Genomic DNA, 14,371 nt, shown 5'->3' with positions numbered 1-14,371 from the left:
TGTGCTGGGATTTGCATATTACTTTGTGGCAGGGACCATTTTCTTGTGCATGTGTGCAGCAGTTATCACAGCTCAAGATGGCAGGGGAAAGATGCATCACCATGTGATAAATATTAAAGCTTGCTGGAAAGCAAGTGTGACTATCAGACCCTGGTACAATAATCACCAGCATTTTGTATCCTTGGCTCTCTCTCCCATGAGTGCAATTTTTTACAACAACAGGGAATGGAAAAAGCAGACCATCTCCTGGCAGTTCAGTCAGGCTGACACAACAGCAGCTGCACCTTACTGTTTAAGACCCTCATAGGTCATTTAAGAAATGTGTAAGTTTGTCCTTACTTAATGTTATCCAGCAAGACCCTGTGGGATCTATTCGCTAAAGACAGTATACCTTCTAAGCACCTTCAGGGTCAACACCTCCAAGACACACTTTCCCATATGCAGTTTTTAAAAATGCAAAATGTATCCTTACATTTTTTTCACATTATAAAAGTGCATTTAGATGTTACCAGACAAAAAAAGAAAATCAAACCATGAACAGTTTGGAGTAGATCTGACATAAACAAAGTACGGTTTCCAAGACATATATACCAAGGAAATTTATTTAGATCCAGCCCTGCAGACCAGTCAAATGAGAAACCAAGAATTCAAAGGTGATTGTAGACAAAGACTAGGGGGGAGTACAGCTCTCTGGATGAAGGATCTCCTGGATCACATTACTACTACATTTCAAACTGGGAAGATCACCGCTTTCTCTCTTTCTGACTAAAGTTAGAAATGTGTGCACAGAAATAGGCACCTAGATTAATGACCTGTTTTCCAAAATGCCATAAATTCCCAGTTATCAAAGGCACCTTTGAGTCTTCATTTATGAATTTAGACCACAAGGCTTGAAAAATGTGTCCTTTGCCTCCCAATAACACCTATCCGAATATGGAAATTTAACAGGAAGGCTCTGTAAAATTGCTTCAACTGACATGGTTATGGCAGGTGGATGTAAACTGCTTAGTGTGGCAAATCACCAGTGTCTGGAGGCACTGCTCTGAAGCTGAGGTGTGCTGCTGCCAGGCTGTGAGTTTTCCCTGCTGGGAGTTCTGCCTGCTCGGTCCTGGTCCCAGAGCACAGTGGAGATCAGCCACTCTGGGCTCATCTACGTTGTACTTGCTGCCAGGTATTTCCATGGGACTGGTCACTTTGTGTGTCACTAGCAAGGATGTTGTGGCAGCAGGGAGCTCAGCAAACCTCACCGAGCATGATGGTGAGTCAAGGGACCAGTGTGGTAGGCCCCTTTGCTGTCAGAGTTGTACTGCTAGCAGCATTTTACAGCCAGGGCAGTGTAGTCATCCCAAAACACAGGCAGTTCAGCATGAGTAGGGTGTTTTGAAATTCCCAGCCTGTGCTGGATTACCATGCAGTTCTTGACCCTAATCTGACACCAGAACTACCATCATGTGAGAAGGCAGTGTGGTGAGATTACAGCTTCTCACCATAAATTTTGTTTTACAATGGACTAAGGAAACATCATCTACTAAGGAGACATAATATAAAATGCCCTGCTGCAGGCATGTACTCTGACACAAGTGCCACTATGCAGAGGGAGCAATGGGAAAAACTCATCTATATGAGGCAGAATCAGCAGTAGATTTGTTCTGGCTTGTTTAACGCAAATTGTGGAATTTAATTCAGCTAGTCTTTAGATTAATTCAGTGACTTACATTTGGTGAAGTACCGTCTTTCATAATGATTTGAACTGAAGATGGCAATAGTCAGAGGATAAAGAACCTCATGAGGTTTGTTCCAGCCGTTAATCATCCTCGCTGCTGAGAGGTGTGTCGTATTCAGTGTGTCCAAATTCAACTTCCAGGCACTACCACTTGTCACGCTTCTCTGTCTTGTTCAATAGCCCTCTGGTACATCATATTTTCTCCCTTTTAAGACGCTCATCTCTTACCTGCTGATTTAAAAAGATAATTTATCTTCTTCTTTTTAATGAGCTGAATAGACAACCCTCTCTCTCACTGTAACACACTTTTTCTTGCTTGGAAGTGAGCACTGAGGCTGTTGACTGCACTTGCAAGCATATCTTAACTTTTCAGAAAGAGGATACTAGCATCCAGCAAAACAACAATTTGTATTTCTGGCTGTAGAAGTTGGAGCACAGACCAAGTCCTCCAGGCACAAAGGTTAGCTCTGCATAAAGCAGGCCATACTTCTTGTGTTGAGTTCTTCCTGAACTTCCGTTATTGTTCTAATATTGCATATTAGAACAACATTCCTTCATGTGCACAGTAACATTCTTTCTAACCATGTGTCTTTTTAACAAATGTAAAATATTTTAAGGAGAAATGAATTCCATCTGCAGTAATACAACTAGTTTCATTCCTTAAACCAGGCTTTTGATGTCTGAAAGTATAAAGAAGCTTCTAAACACTCACAATTCTCTCTAAATGAAAAAAATATATATAGTCAATCCTTTTTTTTCACTCCATATTAAGCTTTTAGGCCAAGAAGTGATGTGTTAATTTACATCAGGGATGGTCTAAAATTAGTCCTAATGATCTGATGGATTGCTTATGGAGAAAATGCTAAGACATCCTTAAGTAAAGCAGTGATGGTTGTTTGCAGTGGATCACAGATTGCTTGCAAGGACTCTGAAGACTGTGTGTATATATGATAACTCTTCTATTGTTAAAGATTATAGGTTGTTCTATTATAGGAGCATCACTGCAGGTCAGAGAGGACTGTCATTGTTAAAGATTTCTGCAATCTGTAGCATTGCTCAGTGGCCAGTTTGTGGGTTTCTGTCTCAGAACAAGCTATAGCACATACACTTCAAGAAGGAGAAAAATTATACAGGGACATGAAATGTGCTTTCAGAAATATTTACAAAATGTTCCAAAGTCCTTCTTACTTGCATTTTATCCCAGAAAGCAGATATACCAGTGTTACAGCGTTCAGCCTTTCAGCAGGGGTAAGAAATTGAAACAAATTTAAAAGAAAATAACAATTTAATACTGTCATATACAAATGATGTCTGGAGCTCAAAGGGCTCCATCAGACTGAACAGAAAAAAAAAGTCTTCAGAAAGTATTATTCCTTTTAAATATAATTATTTTCCTTCAGGAATGTCCTAAAGTGACTAAACATCCTAAAGCAACTGTCCAGCCTTCCTCTGATATCTGTACAGCAGCCTGTTGGATTAACTGTACAGGAGATTTAAAAGGGTTATTCCAGATTTCACACCAGTGATGGAAAAATAAAATTACACCAGACCCAAACTGAATTATGCAGTTAAGGACACAGTCTAACACATTAAAATCACCTTCTCACTAGTGATTGAATGTTTTTCAAGCAAAGCCATTGTGATCCTTAGCCATTGATATAAATATATTTGCTGTTGACTGCAGCATAACCAAAATTGAGGCTCATTTGTTGTTCAAGACTTTTTGCAAAGGGATTGGACCTGTAATAGATACACAGAGAAGGGATGAGGGTAGAATAAAAGAAAATGTCCATTTTAGAAGAAAGTCCCCTTCCTGCTCTACCTGTTCCATTTTTTCAGTTTTGTTTTCCTCCTTCCTTCCTTCTTTCTTTCTTTTCTCTGCTTCCCTTTGCCTAGCCTTGCCCCTTCTAGAAGACAGTTACATACTTGCTGAGTTCCTCTTTATGGAGAATATAACTCAACGCATGCCAAGTTATGCCTACGCTTACATATCTTCCCTGACTACAGATATTTAGATGAAGTCAGGTGAATTCTTAATTAGAATCTTTAAAGACTTCTCCAGCTGATAACAAGGTGCTGCCTTTACTATGGGAAAGCCATACTCACCACAACTTCTCTGCTGTTAAAGAGAGGGTCTCACAGAGGGCACTTCAGGGCAAGATCCTCTCCTGTTCAGAATCAACCCCCAGAAATTATTCTCTTCCTTAATTTTGGAGCAACGATAGAAAATCCTTTCCATAGAACATGCCTCAAGTCTCATCACATGCCAGACCCCACACCCCGTTGTGTGGAAAGCCCTGCAGCAGCCCTGGAGCAAGGTGTTTCAGTCACCGTTTCTGCTGTTCGTGGGGTGTCTCTTTCTGGCTCCCATGGGACTGGAGTGGGCAAAGGAGCCTGGTGCAGGGCAGGGGGGCAGGCCCTGTGCCTCAAGCTCACTACTACCTCATCCCTGGGAGCTGAGGGATGCCTGTTCCCTCAGAATAATGTCAGCCATAGTAAATATGCTTTTGGTGACCCTTCCTGAGGAGAGAGTGCTGGGTAAAAACTGAGGTTGATAAATCCATCACATTTGTCGTAATGTGTTTTCTTATAGAATAAGCACAGCACACACATACACGAACAGTGAGGAAGGGGAGAAGACACAGCTGCATGTTCCAGAGTCTCATGTCATGCTGTGCTGGATCTTCCATCGTTTGACACTTTCACAGCTGTGCCCCAATCCACCCTGCTTTAGCATCCATCTTGTTCCTGCACTGATGTACCTAATGATGGCATGTTCCTGAACAGATGCCTATGCTGCTCCTTAGACAGGACAGAAGGGAATTTGCCTACTGCAGAGGGAGATCCTGATAAAATTTGAATATCCAAGTCAGGCAAACAAGTTCCCTTGTGGGAGTACTGCTCTTCTCTGACATGCCCAACCGGTGACTGCTTTGTTGAAACTGCCATATATCGGAGTGGGGTATAAAGCTGCTGCATGAGAAACTTCGGTGTCCACTGACTACTGAGTCTTTCCAGAGCTGGGGAAGGAGTCAGATCATGATCTCAGTCTGACTTTCTCTTTGACAGCTCTTCAAAACCCTGAGCAAGCCTAATAGCTGCTTATGAAAATTAGAGTGTGAAAATTAATCATAATGTTCTTCACCTCTTTTCATCCAGCTATCAAAACTGGGAGTGAACTTAGAAACTCCCAGATGCCGAGTGAATCAGTGAAGCAGAAAGAGGAGGCAAGCCTCTGACTCCTCCTCCCTATCCACTCACCTGCTATGTCTCCCATAGGCACCTGTTATGCTGCTTTTGGCTGCCATTTGTGAGAGGTGCTAGTAAACACAACTGTTCTTAGCTGTACCTGGGCAGAGCCCATGGATGCCACCCTGGGCTAAATACCTGTCGAGTACCCCAGATATATCCAGGGACCTGGGCAAGTGCTGGTCCAAATAGTTTCCATGCCTTAGGGGCTGTGGGGAGGGTAGAGGGGAGGTACAAGTGCCTTTCCCATACTCAGCAGCAGCCTCAGCATGCCACCTGCCTGTTTGTCAACAGATTTTCCCAAAAAGGACTGCATGAGGACCTCCCCACTCATAATCTGTTCCTGTAGTGTACTACTCCAGGTGAAGAGTTTTGTTAGAGGGAGGTCAACGAAAGTGTGTTTGAATCTCAGCAGCAAGAGCTCCACTTGCACTCTCCTCAGAACAACCACTCAAAGGCAAGACTCCACCACACTGTTGTGACTTAGTAAAAGCTGTGTTACAATCGAAGACAAAAACCTCTGATTTAGGCACCCAGCAGAGATGAGATCCTAGAAGTTCAGACTATGCCTGAGAGATCTTGCTGAAAAATGTCTGGAAGAGAAGCTAGCAGCAAAGTCCACAATGCCATCGTGGAAGCCAGAATAGATTGCAGAGAGAGAGTGTTAAGGGTTACTCAGATTATGTGCTCATATATGTCAACAGTGCTGGCAATTTGCCTTCTACATAGTGGCAGTGAATATCAGCTTAAATCCACTTTGTAGCTCCCTAAGAAATGAATATATTTTCTTACAGAGCTTTAAAGAAAAACAACACAAACTCAATACAAATTAACCTGTCCTTTAGACAGGAAGAAGTGAGCCAATTATTTTGTTACTAAGTTCAAAATAAATAATTTCTTTAGCAATACATAATAGTGCTCTGACTCTAGCTATTGAATAGGCAAAACCTTGGTCATATGGATGAGAATTGGAAGAAGTAATTAGCAACAGAGAGGCAATTTTAACAAGTTTGAGTTTGATTCTCATGGAGAATTTAGTATCAGTCACATTTCCTGAACAAAAAATTTTTGGCAGTCCTGTGGAAAGTAGTATGTATACAGATAGACTCATTGGCTTGCTTTCACCCAAGCTTTTTTTGATTCAAAGAGATAAATACATTAGTTGTTTTGTGAGTTTTTTTAATTTACACTTTTAGCTGGTACAAGTCAGTGCACTTTCAGTGATTCAGGTCTGAATTAAATTCACCAAAGTCAGGGCAATGCACTGCAGTGAAGCTAAACTGATTTGCACTTGCTGAAAATCTAGTGAATTTTTTAAGCCTCTTTTGTAGTGATATAAATACAGTGTAAAGTCAGTGTGAAATCATGGATACATAAGAATTTTAATACTTGACTGAAACACATATATATGTGGCCATGTAACTAAAAATGTATGAATATGTCTTTTACTCCCCAGTGTTTGTCACAGGTTTAATTTAGGGGAGTACAGCTGAGTGACCTGAAGTCCACACATTCCTTATGAGTGCTGCTTCTGGTGCCACTGCATCTGTAGTGGATCCTTACATAATGCTCATGATCCCTCTGTATTGTTACGGGAATTGTAGCTCAGCCAGATGTGGAAACTCACACAGATACGACCATCAGCTTCAGCAGTTGTCCATCAGCCTTGACTTCTCTCTGTTATGACCATGGTAACAGCTCTAGTCATAGAGGAGACATAAATATAAAGAGTAAAGATTTAAAAGTGAGGGACAGTAGGACAAGAATTAGTCCAGGCAAGAGATGCAAGGTAAAGCATATAGACCAAAAAGGCATGGGCAGAGGCAGATATGACAACCTGTGTCAAGGCAGAGACCAAACAAATAAAAATAATTTCTAAGCAATTATAGGGGAGGGTTTCCACCCAAATCAAAGTACCACAGCTTTGAAACTGTCTCTTGAGTCGTAATACTAGCACCAATACAAGAGTACTCGTAGCACTAGTAGTTCTGCCAACAGCAAGATTTAGCTCTAGTTTTCAGGACAAAGAATTAGTAGGCATTTATGCTTCTACTCCCTTCTAAGAGTTGCCACAGCTGTAATGCCTTGTTTATGCCTTGTTAATCACATTCACCAGCACAACGTTTATTTTCTTCTCCTTGCTCTGACTTTGGACAAAAGGTGGCTTGCTATGGGATGCAATGGCTGTGTGGATTTGTGTAAATAATATTTTCTACTGCTGGTGGTATTGCAAGATGGTAACATTCCCATGAATGCAGCTCTCAGTGGAAATAACACAATGGAAGAAACTTTATTTGCTATATATTTCAACCATTTTCTGCTATTGACAACAGGGAGCTATGAAGTCCAGATTTCCAGCGCAGGAAGATCAGCTTAAGAAATACAAATCTGCTATATACAGTTTATTGGTTTATGTGAATTTTACTCCTGAATGGTTTGAAAATACTTTTCCCTTGCAAGATGAAATTTCCAGTTGACAAAGAGCTTGACTTGGAGCCCATTTGTGTTCTAGTAAAGCATTGCGTATCAGCTGCTTCGGGGAAAAAAATCACCACAGTGAAACTTACTTTTAGAATAACCATGCCAAATATCTCTGACAAGCAAATGCTTGGTGATGAATGTTTATCATAGTTCCTTTTAAGTAGCAACTTCTATTTTTATGCTGAACTTTCTCTACATTGGTGACACAATGTTATCTCAAGACCTTTCAGCCAGATAAGACCATGCCAGTTTCCTCAAAAATGGTCATCTGTCTACGAATTTCATATATAATTTGCGTAGGGAGGCACTGTGGGAAGCAGAACACTGACTATTTAAATTACTTTTTTTAAGCAGAATTCTTAAAAGTTGATGTTAGTTAGGGAGTTGACCTGAAACTTTTTGGTAAGTGACATGACTTTAAGATAGGCCTCATACCAGATTTGTCAAAATACTTTGGACAGATTCTCTGGAAAGCAAAAAGAATCAGCCCAAAAAAAGAATAAGAAAATGAATGATGTAAAATCTCTGTGACCATCTACCTTGGGCAGAGAAAAGTCACAACACTAAAAAGGACCCCTACTAGCCTGTGACTAGTCATCTTGAATGGAGCAAAAGTCTGTTCAAGAGATGTGATGTCCAGCAGATCGCCATCTGCCTTATTGGCTGCACTCCTAGGTTTTACTTTGTACAAATCCAGAAGCCTGAAAGAGTTGATATGTTCTCAGACTTAAGCTGTCTTCAGAAATTTATTGTTCCTTTTTTCCCCCTCTAGTTTTCCATGATGTGAAATGCCATGGTGTTTTTATGTTCCTTAATCTGATATGTGAAAACAGGCATATCGAATACATGCATATGAGCATGTCGAGTCAATCTAGAGAAGGCTTTGCTGTTCAAATAATATTTTATGAAGTTGTTTTTTAGAGTGTATTGTATGTTTAAAAACCTGAAAAGAATCAATTATCTACAATTCTTGGTAAATAAAGTTTTCAAACTTCTTATCAAATTGATAAACCTCTCTGATGGGAGAGGCAGGGAAAGGCAGCAACTAGGTTTTCAAGGTTGCCAATATGATTTTCAAAAGCACAAAGAAGGCTATCTGTTTAAGTACTCAATCATTCAGCAGCATAATTCTAAGAAGAAAGCTTTAATCATCATCCCTGAGACAATCAGATTGTTGAATGGTAGTTTTATTTCAGCACGCAGAAGGTTACCTTTTTCAATCGCAACTGTACAGGCTTGGGCAAAATTCTCCAACTTTCTAAACAGTGGACATCCCTCTTCTTTTAAAAATGCATAAGGCAAGATCTGATTATTTTTTAAGTAGTTTGACTAAATTCCTATGTAATATTGAGGCTCATCTGACGTTGGTATAACAGTTGTAATTAGTTCTAAGTCTAGAGCTATAATCTATATTAGATTATAACAACATTTAATTTTATCATTTCTTTAAGTGTTTGAATTAATGAATAGAGTAACCACTGAGTTTCCTTTCTTGTGGCACTTGGGACTTATGAGGCTGTCAGTCGGTCAGCCTAAACATCTGACAAGCCTTCCTGATCTCCATCCAATTTCCTAGGACTTTCCCACTGACTGAGTTGTGCTAGTTGAACTTAGCTGTTGTTTTTAAAACTGATTAAGAACAGCAAAAAGCTCTGACTTAAAATATTTAAATTTAAGTTCTTCTGCATTAAGCTGAAGGCTGCTCAAGCCTCTCTGGAGCAGACTGAAACTGCACCTAAACTGTGAACAGAGAAGACATGCCAAACCCACCCAGTGTTTGAAGGCAGTGTCCATTAACATGGCAATGAAATCACTCAGGACCAGTGTAGATGTATGGGGTTGGCTTAGCCATTTACCTTGAGGTGACTCACAAAGTTTCTTCTTCACTGCCTCTGCTCTCCTGTTAAATAGTCCCTCCACTGCTGCCATTCACAAAGGGAAGTTGTGAGAAAATCAAAGTCCATCAGGGTTTGCTTTCCACTGCTCAACTGGAAATCACAGAAGCTCAGAGCTGATTAATGCGCAGCACAGGACCAGGTATAGTGGGCATGGGGAAGACATCTAAGCATTATTTTCTTGGGCATCATTCTCCAGGACAGTCCACACTTAAAACAGTCTGAGGCCTGTTGTCCTTACTCTGCTATGGGGGTGGTGACAGCTGGCAGAGAGGTGGCAAGAAACAGAGGGTAAGAAAATCTCCCAGTGAGTTGTGAGGTGAATATCAACAAAAGACCTCAATGAATCTTAACCTGAAGAAAGATAAGTAACTTATCTGCAGATAAGTTTGGAGCTGCTGGATTAAATGAGAAAGACTGTCCAGAGGGAGAGCCTTGCTGCAGACCACCTGTCACCTAAAGCGAATGACCTTGGACAGCTTCCCTTTGCTCACTCAGGCAGAGCCATGTGTGAGCACAAGCACAGGTATGTTTGGTGGCCTTAGCTCCCACAGTATCATGTAGTACCAGACTAGACATGGAGAGTTAGATCCAAGAGAGTTCAGATGGCTAAAACCAGGACATATAAAACCTTGCATATAAAGCAATGTTTAGGTGTTTGGTTGCCTGCAGGGAGCAGGGAGAGGGGTCAGTGACTCAGAACAGGACACAGACCACACGCTGAATGAGGTGGTGGCCGACGTCAGTGTGCTGCTGCCATGTGTCCCCACAGAGAAACACTGCATGCAACTGCCTTTGCACATTCTTTCCAAAACATCACTGTGCTTACTCCTTGTATCTGTTGATGGAGAGAGTGCATCTCCTATGTATGTCATAAATTGGTGTCTAAGGAAACTATGAGCAGACAGAAGTCTTCACACAGCCAGGGGCTTGCAAGCACAAAAGCGATGCACTTCATTCTGCTTAAAGGAAAATTTCTCGGTACTTTTTCGTTGGCATGTTGTTATGTCAAAAACTTATAATTTGGGCCATGACTGTACAAGTATTCATTTGATTTTATATTTGTATTGCTAATTTCTGGGATGAAAACTAGTGCTTCTGGCCTGCTTTATGAATTCTGAATGCCATCTGTATTCCAAAATATCTGAACAAAGACTGTTCATTAGATACACTAATACTAAGAAAGTGGTAGTTTTTTACAGAAATTGTTACATGCATTTCACTGAAGTGACAGGCAGAGCACACTCTTATTTTTTGGTTCCCATATGTCAGCTACTTTGAGCAGCAGGGGGGGAACTAGAAGGTTCCCAGAGGTTCCTTCCAGCTTCCACTGTTCTGTGATTCTGTAAGTTGGTGATTTTATGCATAAAACACTGATTGAGGGAAATGCTGTTTTCTAGCCATGTTTCATTTCAGCTTTAATCTGTTTGTACAACTGGATTTGCTTCTGAATTGACAGCAAAACAAAGATGCTGATATAAAAAGAAAAACAGATAGGATACTTTCACAATTTCTGAAGAGAGTGGAAATGAGAGAAATCACAGTTGCCTCACTTTCACCAAAAGGAGAAGTAAAAACCACAGGGGAAACCATCAAAACCAAGTGTGTCACATCTTCCTGTATGTAATTGTTAGCTCTCTTATAGTGAGTCGCTGGCACATTTATTTAATCTGATTACCTGTTGGAAGACACCTGTCAAATACAAACTTTCACAAATCATCTTTTGTTTATGGTGGAGGTGTCTGTCTTCTGTCCTGTTCAAAGCTTAAATTCTACCAATTTGATTAAAAAAAAGAATATTTTTTTAATTTAAAAGAAGATAAAAATTAAGATAAAGGAAGGGTAATTAAAGTGCCTTTGTATCACACCCAAACTCAGTCATATGTCTTTTCTCTCTGGAGAATTTTATGTCTCCTCCCTAATATTAAAATTAAGAACAGCGAATGATATTTTCATCAATTTTAATTTGTCGGAACTGAGATTTTGAATCCAAAATTTGTGTCACCATTTCTTCTGAGATCAGTATAAAAGATGAGTTTTCATTTCTCTTATGACCCTTTGCTTGCTGCTTGCAGACGGATGACGGCCAAATTCATCAGCGATGCACTGGGTGCCCTCTGGGTCTGCTGGGCTGTGCCAGCAAGCCACAGTGGTCCACAGCCAGCAGCCCCTCCACTGAAGCCAGGGTGACCTGCCTGGCCTGAGAAGCCCACTGGGCATCCTGCCATCCCCTCCTCTTCTGGGAGCCCCCACACACTGGGCAGATGTGGGGATTGGTGCAGAGAGGCTTTGTTCTACCCCTGCCACTCACAGGTCTGAGGTACCTGCCTGGGCATCTCTCACCATTTTCCCTTCCACACACCCTTCATTTCAACAGCCCCACCTGTGCCATTTCTTCATTAGATGCAATTTTTCCAGCAAATGAACTGAAAGCAGGACTTTTCATTTGTGCTTTTTCTGGCACGTACTGGGCAGGAGAAACAAGTTCAAGTTTTTCATCTAAGAACATGGCCAAAGTGCTGCCTTGCAGCACTGTGTTGGCACATGCAGTGCCACCATCAGAGGAAAGCTCTCGCCTCTCTCGTTGGCCCCCCACAGGTATTTGCTTGAGGCCTTATTTCCTTGAGGCCTACAAACTGATGTCTTTCAGTTTCTGCTGAGAAGCGAATCTTGACCTGGTCTATCTTCATCATGTGTCAAAAGGATGAGTAAAACATGTATGAACTTGAGCTGGGAGCACCCCACATGCCATCTGCACCTTTGCCTCACTACACAGGTCAGAGATCAAAGACTTGACCTTGCTGCTTTGAATAAGGACCTATGGACATGGAAGGTGGCTAGGGCCGTGTACTTCTGGTCAAAATGTGCTCTTCTCTGAAAGTAGCATCACAGTCACAGGGATGGTATGGATGAAGAAGCACTGTGCTGGGACGTGAATGCAACCAGGAGGAGGAACAGCTTAGATAGAAATCTGCCAGTCCTTTCAATGTGGCATCTATATAGCACTTCTTGTCGACATGTCTCTAAGTGCTTCCCTGCCTTTGATTCCAGATCCTTGTCTGCTCTTTTTTTTCACACCTTGCTATCAACCCTTCAGTAAAGGAGTATCTGCACTATGAGGATTTCCAAACACAAGGCTATTTTTAAAGGTTGGAGAGTAATAGATCTCCTTCTAAGGCATACAGGAATGCAAGGCTTGGAGTTATTAAAATAAACCTTTTTTTAATGTTGATTTTTGTTATTGTTTGTTGTTTCTTTTTTCCTGAGCATTCTGAGTGTCCCTGGTAGTCTTCCTTTGAGGTCTGTAGTATCACTGGGACTGGACATGAGTCAAAAGGGAGCACTGAAGGCCAGTTGCCTGTGCCCTTTCCTCCTGACTGTGAAATAACATCCACACATCACATTGCTGCGATGACAGCCTCTGCTTAGGAAGGGGACACAGTGGCTACTAAGCATATGTGGGACTGGGAAGGCAGGTGAGGAGATGAACAAACCTCCCTGGTGCTGATCCATGAAATGCATAAGGCCGTGGGTCACGTTTGAACATGTCGCCAGCTTCCATCTCTTGGGCTTCAGCTCTCAGTAGCTGTAGCCTGCTGTGCAGACATAGCTTTTTCTGCATGCTGATGAGCAGTGCTGAAGACAGATGTGCCTGTTTCCAGGCTGCATTCTGCCTGGGCTCTTGTTAAGTGCACCAGGACATACTGGAGGCTTACGGCTCTCAGTGGGTGTCCACCAGCATGCTGCTGCCCACAGTCCCACTGGCTGTCACCTACTGAGGTTACACACATGCACCACTGTCACACAGAAGACTGTTCACACACACCAGCAGAGGGTCACTACTCAACAGACAAGCTGTCTGGTCATTTGTAGATTTTTTCCTCCCTGGGACTTGTGCCCCTACACTGGCACCCGCAGTGCAAGTCAGCAAAGGAGTTGTCAAAAACACTACCACTCCAAAGCATGGACACTGGCTGTCTTATTCCTTGTACTGTAGGAAAACCTGCTTTTAACTCTTGCCTGTTCTCACTCTCATCTGGTGTTCTGTGACTTGCATATCTCCTGAGCAGCCCCTGAGGAAGGGCTGAGGACTGCACATCACTCAGGTGTGGGCTCAGGTCTCTGCGGTGCCCTGGGCTGTGCTCAGTGCCAGCCCATCTGTTTCTCCTGGCAGCTACTGTGGGCATAAGTGGCAGGAGGTAAGAAGAGCCCATTTCCACACACACACCCCCACCCCCTGTCCCAAGAACAGAGGACAGACAGGGCAAAGACAGGTGGCAGTGAGAAGGGAGACTGTGGCAAGCACAACTTTCACCAAGACCATGGTGTGGTGGGTTGATCTTGACCAGAGGCCAGGTGCCCACCAAGCTGCTCTATCACTCCCCTTCCCAGCTGGACAGGGGAGAGGGAAATGACTCAGAGGTTGAGATAAGGCAGTTTACTAAAGCAAAAATGAAAGGTTGCGTATGCACAAGCAAAGAGAGAATAACAAGGTTTATTGTCTATTTCCCATTAGCAAGCTATGTCTGGCCACTTCCTGGGAAGCAGGGCTTCAGCACGTACAGCGGTTGCTCAAAAGGCAAACATTGTAAATAAATTATTGTTTATATCTGAGCTGACATCATAGGGTATAGAATATCCCTTTGGTTAGTTTGGGTTGACTGGCCTACTTCTGTCCCCTCCCAGGGTCTTGCCCTCTATGGGGGATAGAAATGTTGAGAGACAGTGCTGATGCCAGCACTGCTCAGCAATAGCCAAAACACTGGACGGTTATCAACACCTTTCTAGCTACCAGACCAAAGTACAGCACTGTAAGGGCTGCTATGGGGAAAGGAACTCCATCTCAGCCAGACCCAATATACATGGCGACAAACAGGTTCGTGATATAGGAGAGCAGGGAAGTAATAGGAGGAAAAGGAGAGACGCTGGCAAATGGGGAGATGGGGGAACAGGGATAAAGGGAGAGCAAAAAGGACAAGAGAGGGAAAGGAAAAGCTGATGAGAAGGAAGATAGCAATAAATA

Source organism: Pipra filicauda, unplaced genomic scaffold (assembly GCF_003945595.2).
Source record: "Pipra filicauda isolate LSUMZ 115617 unplaced genomic scaffold, ASM394559v2 scaffold16_size7369187_pilon, whole genome shotgun sequence".
Lineage (NCBI taxonomy): Eukaryota > Metazoa > Chordata > Aves > Passeriformes > Pipridae > Pipra > Pipra filicauda.
The sequence above is the reverse complement of the archived record's forward strand: the minus strand, read 5'-3'. Positions refer to the sequence as shown.